The sequence below is a fragment of the Oncorhynchus gorbuscha genome, linkage group LG01 (genome assembly GCF_021184085.1).
Source record: "Oncorhynchus gorbuscha isolate QuinsamMale2020 ecotype Even-year linkage group LG01, OgorEven_v1.0, whole genome shotgun sequence".
NCBI classification, from domain to species: domain Eukaryota; kingdom Metazoa; phylum Chordata; class Actinopteri; order Salmoniformes; family Salmonidae; genus Oncorhynchus; species Oncorhynchus gorbuscha.
Genome location: NC_060173.1, coordinates 89,308,326 through 89,330,921, shown reverse-complemented (window position 1 = coordinate 89,330,921; position 22,596 = coordinate 89,308,326). Strand labels below are relative to the sequence as shown.

Sequence of the window (22,596 nt, the reverse complement as noted above, 5' to 3'; positions counted from 1 at the left end):
GGACACAGATCGATGGTGAATGTCAGAGCATCTCAATCCAGTGACAACACCAGGAGAGCACTAAACACTCCACTTAACCAACGTCACTACACTACTCACAAATCAGCATTCTGTACGGATGGAGTATCCTTCAACAGTGGATGATATTACAGACCATTACACTCAGAGAGATTGTGGAATCATGCGCAGTATTGGTTACGGTATGATTTAATTGTGCATCTTAACAATTTCCAACTCAACTATTTCTGGTCTAAGGATAAGGAGTTATGTCGAATATTCTAATTCTGTCAAAGTGCCAGAAAGCACACAATCTAAGGTTCAGAGTAGTGACAAAAATCACATTATGTGAACATTTTTATGAAGCCTGAAAAGGAAAAGGTGAACGTGTGTATATAGTTGTGACTATATACTACAGATATCATACATACATATCATACTACAGATATCATAATGGATAACGGTCACGGCCGTCGAAAGAAGTGGACCAAAGTGCAGCGTGGTGAGCGTACATTTTCCTTTTATTTAAAATGTCACAAACGAAGAACAACCGTGACGCTTACAGGGCGAGAAGATACCCATACATCTTTGCGTCATTGCATACTGACACAGATTGAAAGAGACCTTGAATGAGTGCCACACCACATCTCCCCTCTCTAACCACAGTGACTCAATGTACAGAACACAGGGGCTGGATTTAGTTATTGGAACAGAACACATAAAGTGCAGAAAGTTATTTGAGATGGGAGGCTGTGACACGGTGTCAACATGACTGGAATGGGCCTCTATGGGCAAGCCAGCCATTCAGTGTGTTTTATGATAAAGCCATAAAAAGGCTGCTGTATGTAAAACTGACGGACATCGGATACTGTGTTGTAAACTCAGCAAAAAAAGAAACATCCACTCACTGCATTTATTTTCAGCAAACTTAACATGTGTAAATACTTGTATGAACATAACAAGATTTAACAACTGAGACATAAATGGAACATGTTCCACAGATATGACTAACAGAAATGGAATAATGTGTCCCTGAACAAAGGGGGTGTCAAAATCAAAAGTAACAGTCAGTATCTGGTGTGGCCACCAGCTGCATCTCTTGCTCATGGACTGCACCAGATTTGCCAGGTCTTGCTGTGAGATGTTACCCCACTCTTCCAGCAAGGCATCTGCCAGTTCCCAGACGTTTCTGGGGGGAATGGCCCTAGCCCTCACCCTCCGATCCAATAGGTTTCAGATTTGCTCAATGGGATTGAGATCAGGGCTATTCGGCTAGCCATGAGTACTGACATTCCTGTCTTGCAGAAAATCACGCACAGAACGAGCAGTATGGCTGGTGGCATTGTCATGCTGGAGGGTCATCTCAGGATGAGTCTGCAGGAAGGGTACCACATGAGGGAGGAGGATGTCTGCCCTGTAATGCACAGAGTTGAGATTGCCTGCAATGACAACAAGCTCAGTCCGATGAAGCTGTGACACACCACCCCAGACCATGACGGACCCTCACCTCCAAATCGACGCTGCTCCAGAGTACAGGCGTCAGTGTAATGCTCATTCCTTCGGCAATAAACGCAAATCCGACCATCACCCCTGGTGAGACAAACCGCGACTCGTCAGTGAAGAGCACTTTTTGCCAATCCTGTCTGGTCCAGCGACAGTGGGTTTGTGCCCATAGGCAACGTTGTTGCCGGTGATGTCTGGTGAGGACCTGCCTTAAAACAGGCCTACAAACCCTCAGTCCAGCCTCTCTCAGCCGATTGCGGACAGTCTGACCACTGATGGAGGAATTGTGCGTTCCTGGTGTAACTCGGGCAGTTGTTGTTGCCATCCTGTACCTGTCCCGCAGGTGTGTTGTTCAGATGTACCGACCCTGTGCTGGTGTTGTTATACGTGGTCTGCTACTACGAAGACGACCAGCTGTCCGTCCTTTCTCCCTGTAGCGCTGTCTTAGGCATCTCACAGTACGGACATTGCAGTTTACAATGAAGAGCTGTGAACTTATTTGGATTTTTACGAATTATCTTTGAAAGACAGCTTCCTGAAAAGGGAAAACGTTTTTTTTTTGCTGAGTTTAGTTAATGTTGGTGTGGCTGAGTTGGGAGCTGGTGTACATTACACAGAAACAGGTATGTACAGTCACTGCACAATTCAATTAGGCATACACAAGCACATGCATTCAGAATAGAATAGATCCCTATCTGGTACATAGTGAGTATATTTCGTCTAGTATATCTAGGTGGTTCTCAAGGTTTGAGTGTTTTGGTACCTGCCTGGAGACTATAGAGCTGAGCTCGTTAACCTTTAGACTCATTGTGTTAACCTTCTACAGAAAGGTATGTAAAAAGCTCCACACACACACACACATGCACACACACGCACTTAACATTAACTTTATCTGACATTTTTGGGGAAATGCACTGAATCTAATTTCTGCTGTCTATCTAACGGCATATAATCCACTTCCTGTAGATAGGATGTCAGTCTCTCTGCACAGCGAGATGCAATCGATGGCCAGATAGCCTCTTTCCAGTCAGCCAGAGATAAGACCTTGCATGCTGAAGGGAAATTGGGAATGTTTGCGAGAAGACCGTCAACCTCTCTGCTAGTCCAACAATCAAGCTCCAAAATCAAAACAGACAAGATCTACTCCAACACACTGTGGAAGACTTTTAATATAAACTGTGAAAAGACCATTTTTATTGTATTTTTGTGTTGATCTTAATGATATTTGATTAGATCTGCTTAGTTTTGCTTTGATGTATTGATTTGATTGTTTTTTTTAAAGTTCTTACTTTTTATTGAAATATTAGTTTGGATTGAATTATGTACAACCTAATAAAATTACCTAAATCGCAGTGGTGTTAGGAACCTCCTGGTTTACAGGCCACATCAGGCCTGCAAATCACATTTATACGCAATCTGTATTCAGCACGACTGTCAGGATTAGAAACTTGGATAAATATCCATATCCATCAATATCTATATCCATCAATCTCACTCACTCCTTTGTTTAGACATGCATGCCAATACCTGTTGAGAAATACTGCTAATTATTATTTTGTGGCAATCACAATCCAATTAAGCTTGACAATCACTGAAGATGTCTGAGAGAAATAGCCATGGTGCATGTTCTGCCCTAAGACAAAAGATGTGTGGGAAGCCAATTATAAAAGACACAACATTCTAATTCAATTAGTATCAAAATGTAGTTTTGTTATACATATAAAATATGTTTCAGTCATCATGTGATCTTCAGACATTCCAAAAACACACATTACACTTTTGCAGCTCATCAGACGCCACCATTTTGTGATGAAATACAGTAACTGCAAGTGGAGTAGGATAAAGTTTCCCCCTAGACACTGATCTCAGACCAGTCTTGAGTTTCCCTCCCTAATATGAAACATTATGATTGGGGAGAGTACACTGACTCTGCATCTGCATGCTGGGACAGGTTCTACCCATCTCATTTATATAGGGCACACCTACCCATAATTCCCAGCACTCTGTGTACTGTCTGCAGCTCCAATTCATTAGACACACGCTGGGACAGGGGGCAGAATAAAGAGTTCCACAACACAAGCACATACTGTACACATACACACACTGGTCTGGATAGGGTTACTTGCCCAACAAATATGTTATACGTATGTAATAAAGCACACACAACAGCCGTAATGATACAACATCACTACCCTGCAGTAGTATCGCTACAACCCATAATACTGAGTCTGAGTAATCACCAAACCATGCCCAAGGCTGCTGCAACTTCATGCGGGGCTCAATGGAGCAGAAAATGAGAAATAGATTCAACCATCTGAGCCTTTGCCTCTATAGACTTACCTCCCCCCTCCTTTCCGCTTCTACCTCTCAATTCCTCATCACTCTCCTTTTTACACTCCTCATCTCTTCTCTTTTCCTTTCAAACCTGTCCTTTCAATTCCTCATCACTCCACTCCTCCTTTCTCCCTTTCCCTCTCATCACCCCTGCTTCATCCCCCTGTTCCTCCTCTCCAGTTATCTGCTCTCCTCCTGCCCCTGAAGGAATGCATCTCCACGTCCATGCTGTTAATGACCTGGTTGTGTCTTTTTTCCTCTAAATGAGATATGCCACCATGCACAGGCCAAGATTAGCATGGAAACACAAAGCCCATCCACAGAGATGACAGTCCCCTTCAATAAAACACACCCACAGAGAGAGAGGGAGGAGGAAGTGAGGGATGGAGAGAGAGACATGAGAGAAAAGAATGAAGGAATTACAAGAGTGGAGGAGGCAGGAGAGATCACCTTTGACCTTAAACGTTGATAGTATTGTTGTACGTGTCATATTCGTTGACATTGTGAATGCCAGGGAGAGATTGGTTAGGAATCCTTGAGAAGAAGCTTTGGCAATGATGACACAGAAATAAACCAAGCCATGCTGAGCGGAGGCAGGGGAACAAAACACAAAGAGATGATATCATTATCAAACAATGATCGCGTTTTCACTGCCGCTGTCATATCTATCATGACAGGTTGTTATACTCATCGAGTCATCATGATGGTTGAGTCCCAATCAAAGAGAGATTGTGGTTTGAAGGGTTTATTCTACGCCTAAGACACTGTCATGACTGTCCACGAGAATCCGAATAGGTCAGATCAGGTTTGCAATGAATAACTTCAATCAGACCCCCTCTCACCCTATAGAGGGGGAAGGAAAGAACTAGTGGGGGTTAACAACTCACGCCCTGTTGTAAATCAAGGGAGAAGATTCAGGCCTGCGCTCTCAAGATTCACCAAAAGGAAAGTGCTTTGTTTCAACATACTTATTTCCTGCTGAAACTAACACGTTCAAAAGCGAATACTGGAACAATATTTCTAACATAGAACATGGGGAACGGTCAGAGGCGATCTATAGAACACTATTATTTTGTTTGTTATTTTGTGATGTCATAAAAATTGTTATACAGGAAATACAGTAACTTGGAAAGTAACCCACTACATACAGTGGCAAGAAAAAGTATGTGAACCTGGATTTTATCTGGATTTCTGCATATATTGGTCATATATTTTGATCTGATCTTCATCTAAGTCACAACAACAGACAAACACAGTCTGCTTAAACTAATAACACACAAATTAATGGATTTTTCATCTAAACATTCCCAGTGTAGGTTGGGAAAAAGTATGTGAACCCCTAGGCTAATGACTTCTCCAAAAGCTAGGAGTCAGCTAACCTGGAGTCCAATCAATGAGACAAGATTGGAGATGTTGGTTAGAGCTGCTGATGTTCATCAGTCCATGATAAGACAAATTGTCTATAAATGGAGTTGTTGTTACTGTCCTTGGGAGTGGCCGACCTGCAAAGATGACTGCAAGAGCACCGTGCAGAATGCTCAATGAGGTTAAGAAGAATCTGAGAATGTCAGCTAAAGACTTACAGAAATCTCTGGACCATGCTAACATCTCTGTTGACGAGTCTCTCATCTCTGTTGACGAGACACGTAAAACACTAAACAAGATAGGTGTTCATGGGAGGACACCACGGAAGAAGCCACTGCTGTCCAAAATAAACATTTCTGCATGTCTGAAGTTCGCAAAACAGCATCTGGATGTTCCACAGCGCTACTGGCAATTTTTTTTAATTAATTTTAATTTTACCTTTATTTAACTAGGCAAGTCAGTTAAGAACAAATTCTTATTTTCAATGATGGCCTAGGAACAGTGGGTTAACTGCCTGTTCAGGGGCAGAATGACAAATTTGTACCTTGTCAGCTCAGGGGTTTGAACTTGCAACCTTCCGGTTACTAGTCCAACGCTCTAACGACTAGGCTACTGGCAAAATACTCTGAGGACAGATTAAACTAAAGTTGAGTTGTTTGGAAGGAACACACAACACTATGTGTGGAGAAAAAAATTACCTAGATCCTAATGAGTTAATTGTTACATGATAAAGTTAAATCAGGTAATAATTAAACAGTTTGTTATTCATCGGATTAACTGTCTTCAGATTAATGTTAAACTTCTCTAGGGTAGGGGGCAGCATTTGGAATTTGGGATGAAAAGCGTGACCAAATTAAACTGCCTTCTACTCAGGCTCAGAAGATAGGATATGCACATAATTGGTAGATTTGGATAGAAAACTCTAAAGTTTCCAAAACTGTTAAAATAGTGTCTGAGTATAATATATATTTTGGCAGGCGAAAACCTGAGAAAAATCCATTCAGGATTTCTTTTTTTTGGTAGTTTTCTATTCAATGTCATTACCGTATCCATTGACTTAGGACTAAAATTGCAGTTCCTATGCTTTCCACTAGATGTCAACAGTCTTTAGAACTTGATTCAGGCTTGTATTCTGAAAAATGAGGGAGTAAGAGTAGTCTGAATGAGTGGACCCTGCCGTGTCACAGAGCTTTTTCATCAGCGCGACCGAGAGAGCGCCGTTCTTGTTTACCTTTTATATCGACAACGTTATTGTCCGGTTGAAATATTAGCGATTATTTAGGCTAAAAACAACCTGAGGATTGAATATAAACATCGTTTGACATGTTTCTATGAACTTTACGGATACAATTTGGATTTTTTTTGTCTGCCTGTTGTGACTTCGTTTGAGCCTGTGGATTACTGAAGAAAACGCAAACAAAATGGAGGTTTTTGGATATAAAGAGAGACTTTATCAAACAAAAGGAAAATTTATTGAATAAATGAATGTCTTCTGAGTGCAATCATATGAAGATCAAAGGTAAGCGATTAATTTTATCTCTATTTCTGACTTGTGTAACTCTTCTACTTGGCTGGTTACTGTTTGTAATGATTTGTCTGCTGGGCGATGTTCTCAAATAATCATAAGGTATGCATTCGCCGTAAAGCATTTTTGAAATCTGACACCGTGGTTGGATTCACAAGAGGTTAATCTTTAAACCTATATAAAATAGTTGTATCTTTTCTGAATTTTTATAATGAGTATTTCTGTATTTGAATTTGGCACTCTGCAATCTCACTGGATGTTGGCTAGGTGGAACGCTAGCATCCCACATACCCTAGACAGGTTTTTAAAGTCAAGTCACGACAACACTGTGACAGTCTTTGTGCAAAATGCTACACAAGTAACACTGAAATCAACACCTGTCCTGAGAAGCCCTCTTCCTCCCTTCCACCTCTTCTTCTCATCCACCTTCTCCACCTGTCGTCCAACTCTTCTGTTGTTCTCAAAGCATTGACCATCCAATCAGCTCTGAAGCATTGACAATCCAATCAGCTCTGGGTGATGATAATCCATCTAGTTAATTAGGGGCCTGACTATTCAAAGTGACAGAGACAGATTAAGGACCACAGCACACCTCCTGTCCAGTGGCTGCATGCCAGCAGGAGAACATTGGCACAGAGAGAGAGATCAACGTAATGAACACAGAAATAATAATGTAATCTCCCATTTCCCCAGGGAGGCCAGTGAAACGGTCTGTTGAATGGAGAATGTTCTTAATGAAGGCTGTATTGTTTCAATCTTTCCCCTCGGAGTCATGGCAAGGAGTGATGAGGTCACTGTGACTGGAAATGGCTTTCTGGATCCGCTGGGTTCCAGAAATCTGTCATCTGTAGTCCAGAGGTGAGCGTAAATGTTTATTGGTTTATCAAATTAAATCAAATGTTATTGGTCATATACACATATTTAGCAGATGTTATTGTGGGTGTAGCGAAATGCTTGTGTTCCTAGCTCCAACAGTGCAGTAGTATCAAACAATTCCCACAAATCTAAAAGTAAAATAATGCAATTAAGAAATATATAAATATTTGATTGAGCAATGTACGAGTGGAATTGACTGAAATACAGTAGAATATAATAGTATATAATAATATACAGTATACATATGAGATGAGTAATTCAAAATATGTCAACATTATTAAAGTGAATAGTGTTCCATTATTAAACTGGCCAGTGATTCCAAGTCTATGTATATAAGGAAGCAGTCTCTAAGGTGCAGGGTTGCATAATCAGGTCTGATGGGATTGAGATAGAAGCTATTCAGTCTCTTGGTCACAGCTTTGATGCACCTGTACTGACCTCGCCTTCTGGATGATAGCGGGTGAACAGGATGTGGCTCGGGTGGTTGATCTCCTTGATTATCTTTTTGGCCTTCCTGTGACATCGGGTGGTGTAGGTGTCCTGGAGGGCAGGTAGTTTGCCCCTGGTGATGCGTTGGGCAGACCGCACCAACCTCTGGAGAGCCCTGTGGTTGCGTGCGGTACAGTTGCCGTACCAGGCGGTGGTACAGCCCGACGGGCTGCTCTCAATAGTGCATCTGTAAAAGTTTGTGAGGGTTTTAGGGGCCAAGTCAAATTTCTTCAGCCTCCTGAGGTTGGGCGTTCTTCACCACACTTTCTGTGTGGGTGGACTATTTCAGATTGTCAGTGATGTGTATGCCGAGGAACTTGAAGCTTTCTATTTCCTTCACTAAGGTCCCGTCGATGTGGATAGGAGCATGCTCCCTCTGCTGTTTCCTGAAGTCCATTGAATGATGGACTTCAGTTGAAGTCATCAACCTTCACAGCCAACAACGGAGGAGAATAAGTACGTGCTTGCCAGAATTATAGCATGCATTAAATTGTGTGGCAATTGTGAGACAGCACTGAGGGGAAATAACGAGTCGGCTGACTCCTTGAACCCAGGCGTTTTCAGTGGTATTTTTGAGACCATGCATGGAGATTACAGGCTACAAAAGCATTATGACAACCAACCAATTTTTAAGGGTACATTGAGCACGATCCAAAACAAACTTTTGGATTGTATGTATGAAGTGTACAGAGAAGCTATACTGTAGTTAAGGAGGTGTCTGAGACTCCTTTTGCGTCTGTATATGTAGACGAGACCCCTGACGTCTCCTGCAAATCATAGATGGTAATAGTGCTGTGCTACATGTTACCAGACAACAGTGTGTGTGAGAGGTTTCTGGAGTTCGTAGAGGTGAAGGACAAAACTGGTGTTGGCCACACCAACACTATCAAACAAGTCCTAGCGCCACTGAATGTCAAGGAGAAGCTGGTTACACAAACCTACAACGGGGCAGCGGTGATGAGTGGTAATGTACGTGGTGTCCAAACGCTACTGAAAGAGACTTACCCAAACGCGCAATTGGTGCACTGTTACGTACACTGACAAAATCTAACACCAGAAACTTTGTGCTGGGAGAGTGAGCATGCTTGAAGTGTTTTTTGCAGGCCTATCCTCCTTTTCCACCTTTTTCACAGGCTCACCCAAAAGACTCTCCGCTCTTGCGGAATCAACAAACAGACGGGTCCCCAAGCCACCGGGTACATGATGGAACTGCAAAAGCAGAACCGTCAATGCTGTGTGGGAGGACCATAAGATACTGGCCCAGTGCATGGAAGACATCCGCACTCAGCCTGGATGGGATGAGATCACCATCAGCGAGGCTTATGGCCTGTCCATGAACCTCAAGGATCCCACATTTCTGCAACTGCTCGAGTTCTTTTCCTAGGTCAATCCAAAGGTGGATGTTTTGTACAACATAATGCAGAATCGAACCATTGATGCAGTAGGAATCGCCTGAGCAATCAACAATTTCAAGGTGAACATTCCAAACATTTGCGAGCAAACTATTGCACTGGCCAATGGACATGTTGATGCCACTGAACCAAGGTGGAGAGAACTTAACACTACCCCCATGATGAAGGAAGCATGCGACACAATCGCTGCTCATGTGCAAGAAAGGTTTTCTGAAAGTGACCACTTAATTGCAGCAAGTTGGTGGGCAGCTCATTTTCCCCCCAGTATGTACATTCCTTTCTGACCGCAGCACTCCCGTGTGCTACCAAGATATGGCCTGTGGGCAACCAGGAGAAGATGAAAACGGAGCTGTCCACTCTCTACCTGTCTCCTTAGCTGGACACTAGAAAGAACGCACTTTCTTTATTGAAATCACTCTGAGAACAACCTGATATAAATACTATGCATGCTGGTCTCTCTTGGCTAAGAGTTGAGGAGAGACTGACTGCATCACTTCCTTTTATAGGAAACATTCATGTGTTGAAAATCCCAATTTCTTTGCATAGTCAACTTACACACAGCTCTGACACACACACTTATCCCACCAGACATGCCACCAGGGTATTTTCATTTGCCCCCAAATCTAAAACAAATGTACAGTATTATATAGAGCCCTAATTGCATGGAACTTCCTTCCATCTTATACAGCTCAAATAAACAGCAAACCTGGTTTCAAAAAACGAATAAAGCAACACCTCACGGCACAACGCCTCTCCCTTATTTGACCTAGATAGTTTGTGTGTATGCATTGATATGTAGGCTTCGTGTTTGTAGATAAAAATGTATGTAGTTCTGTCCTTGAGCTGTTCTTGTCTAATGATGTTCTGTATTATGTAATTCTGTATTATTATGTTTCATGTTTAGTGTGGACCCCAGGAAGAATAGCTGCTCCTTTTGCAACAGCTAATGGGTATCCTAATAAAATACCAAATACCAAATATCTGCAGGAGGCCTTGTCTGAGACGGTCTCTCTTCTCAAAATAATCATCACCACTCCAATGACAAGAGAGACTTTTACACCCTTAAAAGGATAAAAAACCTTCACACGCAATTCCATGGGACAGAAAATGTTAAATGCATTGGCCTTCATCCAGAGAATGCCAGACTTGGATGACAAAGTAATTGAGAAGTTTGCCCACAAGGACCACCCTGCCAAGTTACTGTTCAAGTGAGCACAGCACAACAATGGTGAGTCTATAAATATGTCTAGTATTCTGCTACGTAAGTGATGTAATATGCCAGGGAGATATGTATACTGTAGCTAAGAAAGTAATACTAAGTGTTGTAAGCAGCTGTGTAGTAAGCAGTTATTAGCCTATGCGTCTCACCCTAAGAATGTGGTCCCTTTCCCACTTAGAACTTATCCTACTGTTCTGAGTTGGTGGTGCGCATGTAGCCTATAGCCTGTTTTAGAGAAATGTCATCATCAAATATTGTAACAGCTTTCATTGCCTGCTTACCTGCCCCATTGCAAAAGCTTTCATCATCTGCACATGTAGTCTATAGCCTGTTTTCGAGAAATGTAATGATCGAATGTTGTAAGTGCTTTCATTGTCTACTTATGTGTCCCCATTATTTACCCTAAGGTTCAGACTTGTTGTACAGGGAGAATACTGTAAGAACGGCCCATGTTCTGAATTATGTCGCTGTCAATTTCAAAAGTGCTGAACAAATAGGCGGCATATAGGCTACATCTGTCTCAGCTCGCTCATGTCTTAATCAAAATTACGGCTGGCCTCTTAACCACTTATCGTCATATATGCCATAGTTTGTACATCTGCATTGTTATATTGCTTATATAGGTCTATTTCATCAGTATATTACTAATAATTTTAGGAAATGTCAGAATGATGCATTTAATTGTTTTTCTTACTTTGTGTGTTGTAATTAGCTAGGGTGCTTTTCTCCATGAGGCCAAGACCCAACAACATTATATTGTAGTGTCCCCTCCTCGTAACCATGTTTGCCAGTGACAGTCTCTTCCCATTCAAATATTTGTGTTCAACAAAAAGTTCAGTAATAGACCCATCTAATTCCAGTTCATATTTCGAGGGCTGTGTGTCAGTGGGTGTATATATTGTCTATAAAAGCGGATCCTCGTGATTGTATTGTCCTTTTTTAGATCACATAGGCCGAATAATATACTTTGAAAGGTAGTCTAACCTCTAAGTCTCGGTCTCTTTCTCTCTCTCTGTGGTGACTTAAAGAAGAGTAAAGGGTTCCCAAGGGCTCCACCGAACCAGTCAGAGCCATATTGTCCAAATGGAGAAAGTTTGGTACAGAAGTGAATCTTCCCAGGAGTGGCCGTACCAAAATCTCTCCAAGAGCTAGGCATAAAATCGCCCAGGAAGTCATAAATAACTCTCAAAAAAACATTGCTCACGAAAAAGAATATGTTTGAGATGTTGTAGCAGGATCTGAAATTAGCAGTTTATGCTCAAAAACCCAGAAATGTCACTGAGTTGAAGCAGTTCTGCATGGTGCTGTGAGAGACTAATTGATAACTACAGGAAGTGTTTGGTGACAGTTATTGCAGCTAAAGATGGCATAACCAGTTGTTGTTTAAGGGGGTGATTACATTTTCACACAGGGGCATTGGGTGTTGCATTACTTTCCTTAATAAATATGTACACATTTGTTGTGTTATTTGTTCACTCAGCGTCCCTTTAATAAAATATTTGTTTTTGGTCGAAGATATAACATCCAGTGTCAATAATGTGCAAAAGTGAACAAAATTTAACGGGGTAAATACTTTTTCACAACACTGTACAGTACATAGAGTACCAGTACCATATCAATGTGCAGAGGTAGGACATATTTGAGGTAGATATGTACATGAGGGCAGGGTAAAGTGACTAGGCATCAGGACAGATAATATATAATAAGAGTAACATAAAGAACAGAGTAGCAGCAGCAAATTAGGAAAAGTGTGTGTCATGTGTCTGTGTGTGTGATTGTGATTGTGTTGTGTCGGTCTGCGTGTGTGTTAAGTGTGTGTGGGTGTATGTAGTGAATGTGTGTGGGGTTTGGTGTGGGAGTGTCAATGTAGTGTGTGTGACTGAGTTTGTGTATATGGTTTGTATGTACAGTCTAGTGACTGTGCGTAGGGTGAGTGCAAGATAAAGTCAGTGCAGATCGTTTGGGTACCATTAATTGTACTGTTTAGCAGTCTTATGGCTTAGGGGTAGAAGCTATCTCGGAGCCTGTTGGTCCGGGAGCCGATATTCCGGTACCGTTTGCCAGACAGTAGCAGAGTGAACAATCTATGGCTTGGTTGGGTGGAGTATTTGGCCATTTTTCTGAACTTCATCTGACAACCCCCTGATGTAGAGGGGGTTTGAAAGTTGAAAGTCAATATATATAAAATATTTTTTTTTAATAAAAAGAGTTCTTAGTGATGTACTGGCCTGTCCGCATCACCCTCTGTTGTGCTTGTGTTGGAGTCATGCGAGGCTAAGCAGATGGGGGTGAACAGGGAGTACAGGAGTGGACTAAGCACACAACCCTGAGTGGCCCCCATGTTAAGGGTCAGCATGGCGGAGGTTTTGTTGCCTACAGTCACCACCTGGGGCTGGCCCGACAGGTCGTCCAGGATCCAGTTGCAGAGGGAGGGGTTCAGTCCTAGGGTCCCAATCCTAGGGTCCCTAGCTTAAAGGTGTTGAACGCTGAGCTGTAGTTCATTAACAGTATTCTCACATAGCTATTTCCCCTTTTGACCAGGTGGGAGAGGGCAGTGTGAAGTGCAATTGAGATTGCGTCATATGTAGATCTGTTGGGGCAGAGTGAGTCTAGGGCAGAGCTCTCCAACCCTATTCCTGGAGCGCTACCCTCCAGTAGGGTTTCTCTTCAACCCCAATTGTAACTAACTTCATACATCTTATAAACCAACAAATTATTTGAATCAGGTGCGCTAGTTTTGAGTTGGAATGAAAACCTACAGGGTGGTAGCTCTCCAGGAACAGGACTGGAGAGCCCTGGTCTAGGGTGTCTGTAGCTCAGTTGGTAGAGCATGGCGCTTGTAACGCCAGGGTAGTGGGTTCGATCCCCGGGACCACCCATACGTAGAATGTATGCACACATGACTGTAAGTCGCTTTGGATAAAAGCGTCTGCTAAATGGCATATATTATTATTATATTATTATGATGGTGTTGATGTGTGTCATGACTAGCCTTTCATAGCACTTCATAATTACAGATGTAAGTGCCACAGGGTGATAGTCGATTAGGCAGGTTACCTTGGAGTTCTGTGAACAGGAACAATGGTGGTCCGCTTGAAACATATTGGGATTACAGACTTGGACAAGGATAGATTGAAAATATCTGTGAAGACACTTGCCAGCTGGTCTGCGCATGCTTTGCGAACACACCCTGGTATTCCGTCTGGCCCGGCAGCCTTGTGATTGCTAACCTTTTTAAACATTTTGCTCACATCAACCACGCAAAGCGAGATCACAAAGTCATCTGGTAAAACCGGGGCTTCCTTGCACAGTGTCATATTCCTCAAAGCGAGCATGAAAGGCATCTAGCTCATTTGGGAGTTCTGGATCGCTTAATCCTTTATTGTCTGCAAGCCCTGCCACATACGAAGAGTGTCAGAGCCGGCTTCATAGAATTGCACCTTCTTCCTATATTGTCATTTCGCATGTTTGATGTCTCGGAGGTCGTAGCAGGCTTTCTTGTATGTGTCCATGTCCATGTCCCATTCATTGTAAGCTGTAGCTCTAACCTTTTGCCTAGCGCAGACATTGCATGTAATCCTTGGATTTTGGTTTGGATGTGTTCTTATAGTAACTGTGGGGACGACATCGCCTATGCACATATTGATGAAGCCTGTGACTGTTGTGGTTAATTCCTCAATGCTATCGAATGAATCCTGGAACATATCCCAGTCTGTACTAGCAAAACAGTCTTGTAGCCTCGCGTCTGCTTCATCTGACCACTTCCGTATTGAGCTCATCACTGGTACTTCCTGTTTGAGCTTTTGTCTGTAAACAGGTAGCAGGAGAACGGAGTCATGGTCAGATTTGCTGAAGGGAGGACGAGGGGGTGCCTTGTATGTGTTTCTAGAGTTTGGTCTAGAGTTTAGTGCCCCTAGCGGCGCAGGAGACGTGTTGGTAGAAGTGAAGTAGGACGGTTTTAAGTCTCCCTGTGATAAAGTCTCCGCTCACCAGAAACACTGCCTCTGGGTGAGTGGTGTCTTGTTTGTGGCCCCATACAGTTTGTTGAGTGCCAAAGTGGCCCTGGAAAATAAATAATGTGGACAAAACATAATTTGAAGTGCAAATTATTTTTTCGAAAGAACACTTTAGCGTGTGGAAATGTTGTATCATCCATCACCTTCCGCTGTAAAAAAAAAACACGGAAATTAAAAACAAAAAAATATGTTTAAAGTGATAAGTAGGCATTGGTCTGAAGCCGGAAAAGGAAATTCATAAGTACCACAATGCCTACTCCACCCACGATCTAGCAAGGTTTTCTAGCAAACAGCTTTGAGTAGCTATGAGTAGCTATGTTGTTTTATTTTACTTCAAACAATATGTATGCAGGTTTCTTAGGATTAAAACCTTCTCCAACAGCCTAATTCATACTCTTCTGTGGAATAATGGACTTCACAGTGTCCTGCTATTTAAATAATATATATACAGTACCAGTCAAAAGTTGACACAGCTACTCATTCAAGTGTTTTTCTTAATTTGGACTATTTTCTACATTGTAGAATAATAGTGAATACATCAAAACTACGACATGACACATATGGAATCAAATAGTAACCAAAAAAAATTGTTAAACAAATCAAAATATATTTTATATTTGAGATGCTTTTCCAAAAGTCTTGAAGGAGTTCACTCATATGCTGAGCACTTGTTGGCTGCTTTTCCTTCACTCTGCGGTCCAACTCATCCCAAACCATCTCAATTGGGTTGAGGTCGGGTGATTGTGGAGGCCAGGTCATCTGATGCAGCACTCAATCACTCTTCTTCTTGGTCAAATAGCCATTACACAGCCTGGAGGTGTGTTGGGACATTGTCCTGTTTAAAAACAAATGATATCCCATCTGGTTCGGGCTTAGTGGGACTGGCGTATCGCTGCAGAATGCTGTGGTAGCCATGCTGTTTTTGCTTTGTCATTATGGGGTATTGTTTGTAGGTGGATGAGGAAATTGTTTTATTTAATACATTTTAGAATAAGGCTGTAATGTAACAAAATGTGTAAAAAAGTGAAGGGGCCTGAATACATTCTGAATGCACTGTATATTACACTTCAAATGAGTGGATTGAGCTATTTCAGCCACAAAATCAAGACAGGTGTATAAAATCGAGCACACCGCCATGCAATCTCCATAGACCTCAGTGATTTTCAACGTGACACCTTCATAGCATGCCACATTTCCAACAAGTCAGTTCGTCAAATTTCTGCCATGCTAGAGTGTCCCCGGTGAACTGAAGTGCTGTTATTGTGAAGTGGAAATGTCTAGGAGCTACAACAGCTCAGCCACAAAGTTGTAGGCCACACAAGCTCACAGAAGGAGAACGCCGATTGCTGAAGCGCATAGCACGTAAAAATGCTCTGTCCTTGGTTGCAAAACTCACTACCGAGTTTAATACCCTGACTACACCGCTCGCGTTGCAAAATAAATATAGGAATCTATGTTATTCAATTATTGCACCCACACTGGTCATGCGCGCCAAAGAGCGTCTGTGTTGCCAAGGGCTAAAATAGAAGTCATTCCTATTTCTGACGCAGATCACGCTGCATGTCCTGCCTCTCCCATCTCCTCATTGATTTATAGAAGCAGGTACCCACGTGCCATCTCCTCATTGGTTATACCCACGTGGGTGATTGAAAGACAAACTGTTTTGCCAGTTGTCGTGGTAATACTATGAATGTGTAGATACCAATAACCATATAAGTTCAAAGATGAAAAAGCCTGGAAGGAGGAGAGAACTAGAAACTATTCGGTTGACCGTTTTATGTGTGGATTAATTATGTGTGGACCTTGTGCATTTCAGGTAAAATAACAACTCAACGTTTATATCCTAGGACAAATTAGCTAGCAACAGCAAGCTAGCTAAATAGGACAAATTAGATAGCAAGTGCAAGCTATCTAGCTAAATTGCCATACATGTTTAATGCTTTTCGACCTGTCCCCAAATTAATGTAATTGGTTCAGAGTGTGTTTTGATATTTTAACCCGCGTGACGTGATCGCGTTTGGTGTCAGGGGACAAAATAGCCGAGCAGCCACACACAAGCCTAAGATCATGTGCAATGCCAAGCGTCGGCTGGAGTGGTCTAAAGCTCGAAGCCATTGGACTCTGGAGTGATGAATCACGCTTCACCATCTGGCAATCTGGGTTTGGCAGATGCCAGGAGAACGCTACCTGCTTGAATGCATAGTGCCAACTGTAAAGTTTGGTGGAGGAAGAATAATGGTCTGGGCCTGTTTGTCATGGTTCAGGCTAGGCCCCTTAGTTCAAGTGAAGGGAAATCTTAACGTTCCAGGATTCTAGATGATTCTGTGCTTACATTCTTACATGTGCTTACGATTCTGTGCTTCTGTGCTTTGTGGCAACAGTTTGGGGAAGGCCCTTTCCTGAACTAGACTGGCCTGCACAGAGCCCTGACCTCAACCCCAATTGGAACGCCGACAGCGAGCAAGGCCTAATTGCCCAACATCAGTGCCCAACCTCCTAATGCTATTGTGGCTGAATGGAAGCAAGTCCCCGCAGAAATGTTCCAACACCTAGTAGAAAGCCTTTCCAGAAGGTTGGAGGCTGTTATTTCAGCAAATGGGGGACCAACTCCATATTCATGTCCATGATTTTGGAATGAGATGTTAGACGAGCATGTGTCCACATACTTTTGTCCATGTAATGTCTATACATATATATAGCATTAAGCTCTATGTATTTTTAGATATAGGCCTATTGTAAATATGGTATTGCAGCATAACCATCTTTATTTTAAACATATATACAAATACCCACAACTTTAAGCTACAAACTCATTTGACAGAGGTAATGAACTGCCCATTGTTCAGCACAGCAATTAATAAAACAGGACCATGTTTGCAAAACAAGTGTTTCTGAGCTTATGTCAATATTACACAGGTAAGCTAACGGTTACAGAAATCAGAATTGTAGACAGGTTCTATATGAGTGACTGTGTCCAACACACCACCACATGTTGTTATGTTGGGCACTTACTGACCAAAGAAATATGTTATGAAATGTATTTTTTTCTGAATTACATGTATTGCTAAAATAAAGGTTTAAGAAAATACAGACAAAACAGCTCAATCAAGGACGATGGTCTTGTAAGTATAAAAGCAGAAAGTATTCACACCCCTTGACCTTTTCCATATTTTGTCGTGTTAAATTGAGACTGAGATGTTTTGTCACTGGCCTACACACAATACTCCATAATGTCAAAGTGGAATTCTGTTTTTTTATTTTTTACAAATTAATTAAAAAAATTCAAGCTGAAATGTCTTGTCAATAGGTTTAACCACTTTGTTATGGCAAGCCTACATAAGTTCATGAGTAACTGTGCTTTCAAGTCACATAATAAATTGCATGGACTTTGTGTGCAATAATAGTGTTTAACATAATTTTTGAATGACTACCTCATCTCTGTACACCACACATACAATTATCTGTAAGCCGAGCAGTGAATTTCTAAAACAGATTCAACCACAAAGACCAGAGAGGTTTTCCAATGCCTCGCAAAGAAGCCACCTATTTGTAGATGGGTAAAAAATAAAGCAGACATTGAACATTTTGAGCATTGTAAAGTTATTAATTACACTTTGGATGATGTATCAAAACACCCAGTCACTACAAAGATATACAGTGGGGAGAACAAGTATTTGATACACTGCCGATTTTGCAGGTTTTCCCACTTACAAAGCATGTAGAGGTCTATAATTTTTAGCATAGGTAGTACACTTCAACTGTGAGAGATGGAATCTAAAACAAAAATCCAGAAAATCACATTGTATGATTTTTAAGTCATTCATTTGCATACCAAAAGGCAGCGGCGTAGCGCCGAGACACTTAATAGGGGGATTGGGGATCAAAGCCAGTGAGTGGGAGGGAGGGAAACCCAGCACAACACAACTACATAGCACATCACAGGCACAGCTCTATGCAGCATTTCACCACCAACTTGGTGTAGTAAGTGCAGTACAACATAGCAGAGTCCAACATAACATTACTCCAGTCCAGAACATGCTAGAACACTCCGCAACAGCTCCGAACAGCCTGCGCTGCAGTTCCACATTCTAAAAAACAATCCAATTTGGGTAAATATTGAACAGAACACATGTTGGGTTATTTTGACCCAGCCAGTTCTTTAAGTTGGGTTGTTGATGCTTGGTTATTGAGCTATGATACACAAGGTCAGATCGGGAGAATGGAGGCGTAGCTTAGTAGGGGCGTGGCTTTCAAATAGTTATTTTTTGGCCACCCATGAGGGAATTGTCATTCAGGTTAGCACTGACTCTTTTGTAGCTTTAATAAAGTTTATAACAGTGTATGAGTTTTTACATTTGATTTATTTAACCTTTATTTAACTAGGTAGGTCAGTCAAGAACAAAGTCTTATTTACAATGACGGCATAGGAACGGTTCCTTAAATGCATATCCCAATGTTGGGATCGTTACCACTTCGTTATCACACTATTGTTATACATTTTATATAAGCCACACCCCTAATAGGCCACACATTTAGATTACCCAAACGTGGGTTAATTTAACCATCAGTTTAGTTTTTATTCAGTTTTATGCTGGGTTAACCCTGCAGGCATGGCATATTGGTAGCGTGGCTTTGAGATAGGTATTTTTGCCCACCCATGAGAGTAAATGTAATTCCTGTTCAACTGCACTTGAACAATATAACTTTATGCAGGGTTGTATTGTGTAGGCCTTTGCATTTGTAATTCAAAACTTACTCACACAGCATGCCATCACTATTGTATTGATTAAATCCAGTCAATCATTTTGCATTGATAAGGTCTAGGTAGCCTAGCTACTCCAAGTTTGAATATAAACCAAATTTGATTACATTCACATTGTCTCCTGACACAAATAAATAGGCCTATTTTAGGCTATAAATAAATGACTTTAGCTTGCAGCTGTGTTTGTTATGAGTAGTCTACAGTTGATCAGACTGAAGCACAGATTTATTGTGCATGTGTCATGTTTTGTCTTATATCATCTTGTCATTTTGCTTTTCCTTCTGTTCGTTTTCCCCCTGCTGGTCTTTTTAGGTTCGTTCCCCTTTTTCTCTCTCCCTTCCTCTCTCTCTTCTCTCTATCGTTCCGTTCCTGCTCCCAGCTGTTCCTATTCCCCTAATCAATCATTTAGTCTTCCCACACCTGTTCCTTATCTTTTCCCCTGATTAGAGTCCCTATTTCTTCCCTTGTTTTCCGTTCCTGTCCTGTCGGATCCTTGTCTATTGTTCACCGTGCTGTGTCTATGTATCGCCCTGTCGTGTCGTGTTTCCCTCAGATGCTGCGTGGTGAGCAGGTGTCTGAGTCTGCTACGTTCAAGTGCCTTCCCGAGGCAACCTGCAGTTCTTGATCAAGTCTCCAGTCTGTTCTCGTCATTACGAGTAGAATTATGCCTTTTGATTGTAAAGTTACTTTACTGGATTAAAAACTCTGTTTTCGCCAAGTCGCTTTTGGGTCCTCATTCACCTGCATAACAGCATGAGGCAAATCAGAGGCAAATCAGTCTAAACAAATGTACTTTGTCCCTATTTTCGATGCTTGTGTGTCAATATTTTTTATCAAACCAAATCAAAAGTGTTGGGCCATATGCCATTTGCCGGTGGCCCTGTTGTGTCGATGTCTGCAACATGGATAAATCGAAATCACCACATAATGCTACAAATGAAGAAACATATCCTATCCTGTTCTACTATCTTGAAACTTTGAATTTGTATCATACTTTGGTGTGATTTCATCCAAATATCATCCAATCTAATCAAAAACGTGATGTGGACTGTTCATTACTATCATGCCCTGACCACAGAGATCTTTTTATTCTCTATGTTGGTTAGGTCGGGGTGTGACATTTAGGTTATTATATTTCTATGTTGGGTTAGTCATATCCAGAGGGGGGGGGCTTTTTATTCTCTATGTTGGTTAGGTCGGGGTATGACTAGGGAGGGACATCTAGGTGATTATATTTCTATATTGGCCTGGTATGGTTCCCAATCAGAGGCAGCTGTTTATTGTTGTCTCTGATTGGGGATCATATTTAGGCAACCATTTCCCCTTTGTGCTTTGTGGGATCTTGACTATGTATAGATGCCTGTGAGCACTCTAGCAGCTTCACGTTTAGTTTTGCATTTATTGTTTTCTTTGAGTTTCACTTCAAAATAAAGAGGATGGAACCATACCACGCTGCATCTTGGTCCACCTATTACGAACCAACGTGACAATTACCTTTTAAGACAATCTAGTATTCATTAATATGCAATTGCCTGCAGCCAACCTGCTTCCTTTAATCCCTTGTGATTACAGTAAAATACTATAGAAACAACTTTCTTAGATTTTAATAGTCACTTTTACTGTATTGTACTGTGTTTCATTGCTCTGGTATCAAGTTACCTTTAATAGTTCAGTATTGTATTGACACTATTCAGGAATAGGCAAAGATATCTTATGATATATTGTTATAATTACAATTCTTTGGAAGACCAATGCATCCTTAACTACAACAACATTTTCAGTAAAGGTAACAGAAACATTTTACTTGCTATGACTGTGATATGTAATTTGTTTAATCAACAATAAAGGACAAATGTGCCCACTAAATGACCGATATGTAAATGTGAAAAAAATGAACTTGCAAAGAACACTGGGTGATATGTCACCATATAATGCTACTATCTCAAAATGTCTCAATGTTGACATACATTTCTTCAAAATGTTGACTTACTTATCTCAAAATGTATTAAGGTTTTAAAAACATTTTGGTGGCAGGAATGTGCTTCCATAAGCCTGTAACTTTGATGCAATATTAGTTTAAGAGGTGCTAAGTGAATATGAAACATTTTGATGAGTTCAGTTCATGCTATTGCATTAAATCCAACATATGTCTCTGTGGGATAGTCTAATTACTCATTATTAAGTTAGTAGATGCAAAATGTGTAAATTGTTTCACAGTATCATAATAATAGCCCATAGAAATAATATTTTCTATAATTAGCCTATATTTCACAGCTCTGTCTAGACAACAATAACTGTCAGATAAATTGAACATCTTCGAACCAGTTTCTAGTGTGACTGGACGGAGAGCACAAAAAAATGCCTTTTGCTGCATTGCACCTGTACAAACAAACGCTGCTAACTTTACATGCAGCTGTATGGTAGTTGAGACCTCACCTGAACAGAAACGTTTTATTTTATAATTACTCTACTGAATTATTTGTCCATAATACAATTATTTAGAAGGTTATGTAACAATACAAAATAAATGTTTAAAATCTATCGCAATTTTGCAAAAACAGCATGTAGCCTATGAGTTTTAAGAATTAGCTTATGATGATGGTTATTCGCTATGGGAATGGCTTACTGGTCTCTTGACGCTTGTTACCTCCTCGTCGGGAATCTCCCTTTCAGAATCATTCTGGGACATTCACCGCAGTTCATGTTTCACACAGATAGAACCACCAACATAAAATTACAATGGTTTCTCTTAAGATTGTAACAGAAAAGCCATCATACCTGAAAGCAGCACTCCAGCAAGTGGTGGCTTGGTGACTCCTGCGAGTGGATGCTATGGGGGAGCTTGTGCAGTTAGTCCATCTCTTTGCGCGTCTCTCTGATCACAGCTGTGGTGTCAACTGCTCTGCTCCGCATAGCAGCCCAGTGCTCTCGTGTGTAAGGGGGCGTGGTCACATTTTCGGGAAAACAGCTGGGGCAGCTACTCTGCAGTCTATCTACGAACCCGATTTAGTAGGCTATTATTTCTCCAGTGGCAATATACTGATACTGAATATCGGCTAATAATTTCCTATTGACTCAATAAGTCATGCTGCAGTGGC

The 22,596-nt window shown here is 41.3% G+C and overlaps 1 protein-coding gene across 3 annotated transcripts in view; it reads right to left on the bottom strand.

The window, feature by feature from the left end:
- Window positions 1-22,383, bottom strand: part of LOC124045290 (synaptotagmin-like protein 5) — a 66,697-nt gene extending 44,314 nt beyond the window's left edge. For all 3 annotated transcript variants that reach the window (XM_046364586.1, XM_046364597.1, XM_046364593.1), the window contains exon 1: window positions 22,277-22,383. The gene's annotated coding sequence lies outside the window, so the exon portion shown is untranslated. The remainder of the gene's footprint in view (window positions 1-22,276) is intronic.
- Between the last annotated feature and the right edge of the window lie 213 nt (window positions 22,384-22,596).